The sequence below is a fragment of the Odocoileus virginianus genome, chromosome 13, assembly GCF_023699985.2.
Source record: "Odocoileus virginianus isolate 20LAN1187 ecotype Illinois chromosome 13, Ovbor_1.2, whole genome shotgun sequence".
Classification (NCBI taxonomy): Eukaryota; Metazoa; Chordata; class Mammalia; order Artiodactyla; family Cervidae; genus Odocoileus; species Odocoileus virginianus.
In genome coordinates this window covers 30919761-30922915 of record NC_069686.1, presented here as the reverse complement: position 1 = coordinate 30922915, position 3155 = coordinate 30919761, and positions in this window count along the sequence as shown.

The following is a 3155-nucleotide window of genomic DNA, read 5'->3' as shown; positions in this document are numbered from 1 at the left end:
TGAAGGGTTATCAAGTCTCATTTCTTCAGGGCACAAGTTGATCTCCAGCTGGGATCAAAAATTTTCCCTAGTGGTGTAGCACTGCCTAATTAGCTGTGTTAGGGAAGATTCTGCCTTTCTCTGAGCACTGGCCTCAGTTGGAGACAGGAAACTCACCTACTTCAGTGGTAAGGCTGGAATACTTAATTAATTAATGATTGCAGCATATTTATGATTTTGGGATGAAAGGGCTTTATGAGTGAAAATATTACTATATTTCTTCCTATTGCTACTTGGAAACATGGGTCACTTTTGGCAAATTAATGAATCCAAATTGAAAAACATTTTTTTTTTTTTTTTTACCCAAAGATTGGTAAATTGTGAATACCTTCAGAATCTCTTTCCTCTCCGTTAATCTTAAAAGCCTGGATCAGTTTTGTAAAGTATGACATTTTTACTATAGAATTTGATGCTCTTGGAATAAAGCTTCACTGTAACAGTACCTGCTTGTCTTACATTAAGCACTATTATTTACTATAACAGTGAATGTGGAGAGGAAAATGGAGAAAGAGCCTGAATCCAATAATAAAAATCCTCTTTGTGACTATAGATAAAGGCTCAAAGGAATGATGACTTGACAGATCGACATGAGGAGATAAGTCTAACTGGTATTAAGTCAGAAAATCTCTCTCTTGGTTTTCTATAAAGTAAGTGTGGTGATAGTAAGGAAGAGCTCAACTAAATCACTGAAGAAATAAAGGTGAGCAGGGATAGATCCAATACAAGCTCTGGATTCATAACAAAGGCAGATAGGGAAATAAGTCCTTAGGAAACAATGAAGGAAGAAACCAGGCGGTAGTTCTAGCACATGGAAGTATTAGCAGGATGGCAATTAGAATGATGCATACTCTTTGAAAAGATGGACCACTTATATTGTCTTTCTCATCACTTCATAGTGATCTTAAATAGAAAACAAAAAGAGTATTAAAGTTTTTTTCTCCTTTTAAGTTTTCTCTTAAGTGTCTCATCTCTGGTATATAAACTCATTTTCGAATCTCAACTATTTTATGACTGCACCAAACTGCAGAAAAAGAACTAAATTTTCTACTCACTGCTTTCTCATGGAAATCTAGCATAGAAAATATTAGTGTATTTGCACTAGGCTACTTCAGTGAGTTTTAAACTTCCTAATATAAGAAAGGGATGTAGCAGGCAGAGGGACTCCAAATGTGTTGATCTACAGTGTGAAGCACAATTGATAAAGACCCAGCAGAAGACAGCTTTAGAGAAAATGATAAATACGGAAGGAAGACCATTTTCTAAAGTGCCAAAAGCAATTACCACTTGCACTTTGACCTTTGCAATTTTTGTAAACACGAATAGGAAGGAAATGCATGAACAAAAGCTTGCAGAATAAGACTTGGGTCAGATAAGGAATTCAGTTAGAGGATAATCAACTATCAAGATGCTTTCTGGGTATCAGGAAATAGGATATTTCTTCTGAGATGGTTTTATATTGCTCACTATCACTTGGCCATTCAGGAGGCAGTTAGAGCTTATGTAAGAAAACACTACTCATTTAAAAAAGGAGATTTCTTGCTCTTTTGCATTTGTAAGACTCTGCCTTCATAAAACATGAAAAAGGTGGTACAATAATCTGGGTCGTCCAATCAAAACCCTCCTTTAAGTATAAAGGAAACCTTCCCTGTGTAGAGGGCCTGGTTATCAAGCAAAGTATTGACCCCTAAAAGTCCCAAGCATTTCTTTCTCCACAGATATGATTTAGAATCCTCTCATATTTATGTTTGTACTTGTCTTAGTTTCTGTGTTGTCTACATATTTTCATTATAAAAAAGTATGAAACACTTGTATATGTAACATATTATGTATTTATGAGACTATCATGGATATGCATACACATATGTCTCTTTGGCCCAGTTAAAATTCAGGAAGTGATTCCCACATCTTGAACAAAGTATGTATGTTGGAGGTCATTTTTGAAGTTTAGCATTGAGCAGACTTTGTAGAGTGAGAATTTTCTATGTTTGGGAAAGAGAACAAGAAAATACTGTGAAATAACCAACTAACCTACCATCTAGGGGAAACTGAGTTTTTCAAATTAGTCCATACTAAAATCCATGATAAATTTCATTAATTCAGCAGTTTTACTCCTTCCTACCTCTGCCTCATGACTCAGGGCATAAAATCAGTCATCTCTTCCATATCTGGATGTCCGTAGAGAGTTACTCTGTGCTCACAAGTTGTTCATTCATGTTTTCTCTCCAGCTTCCTCAGTGATGCCTATGAGACTCTTGAAAAATACTCACCTCTTCAGTGACTGCCAGTGTCCTCTATGAGATTACTCAAACTTTGGATACCACCATCCCTCCTTGTTAGAGGGCACAGGCCGCACAGTGTTTGTAAAACATTGGGAAGAAGACACATTCCATAATTTGTGTCATAGGTGTTGCATTCGCTCCAGAAGCAGTGCTACTTGAATCGTAAGTATCATAAAACCATTCTTGAAAATGTTGCTTTCAAATTTTTGTTCTAACTGCTGTAAAGGTTTAGGGGGTTTCTGGTTTTACCACTCGAGAACAGAATCAGTGTCACTGTCTTTCTGGCTCATTGTTTTTCATATATTTCTATGTCCTAGATACTGTGTACCCTCCCTTCTTTTTTTGATGCAAGATGAAACCCCTGTGCATCATGCAAAAAAAAAATAAATATTGACTAAGTTGGATAGGATTGTGTCTCAACATCTACTCTCCCTCTGCTGTGCTTGGGATCAGCTGTTTCCTGAGTTGTCATGACACTAGCAAGGAATTCAGGGGTGTGGAAACTTTTCTCTGGCCAGGGTAGTCAGAAGAGGAAAGGAATAACAGGTGCACTTGACCTCAGCTGTGAGAATAGTTGGAGTCCTATGTGAGGTGGCTTTCCAAGGAGAAGAGTGGGGTGGGGAGTGCTGTTGTGCCGTGCATGTCCCTGCTTCAGACCCAGGCACTCATGTCCTCACCACTGGGAGTGATTGGCTGCTGAAACTCACGGCTGAGTCCTGGTCTAGGAGTAGTCCTCAGCCCAGGGGACCTGTATCAGCCAAGGTTATGGCCCCTTTCAAGGGCAGCCGCACCCAATGCCTGGTTGACGTGAAGGTACAAAGACCGGTCAATGTGATA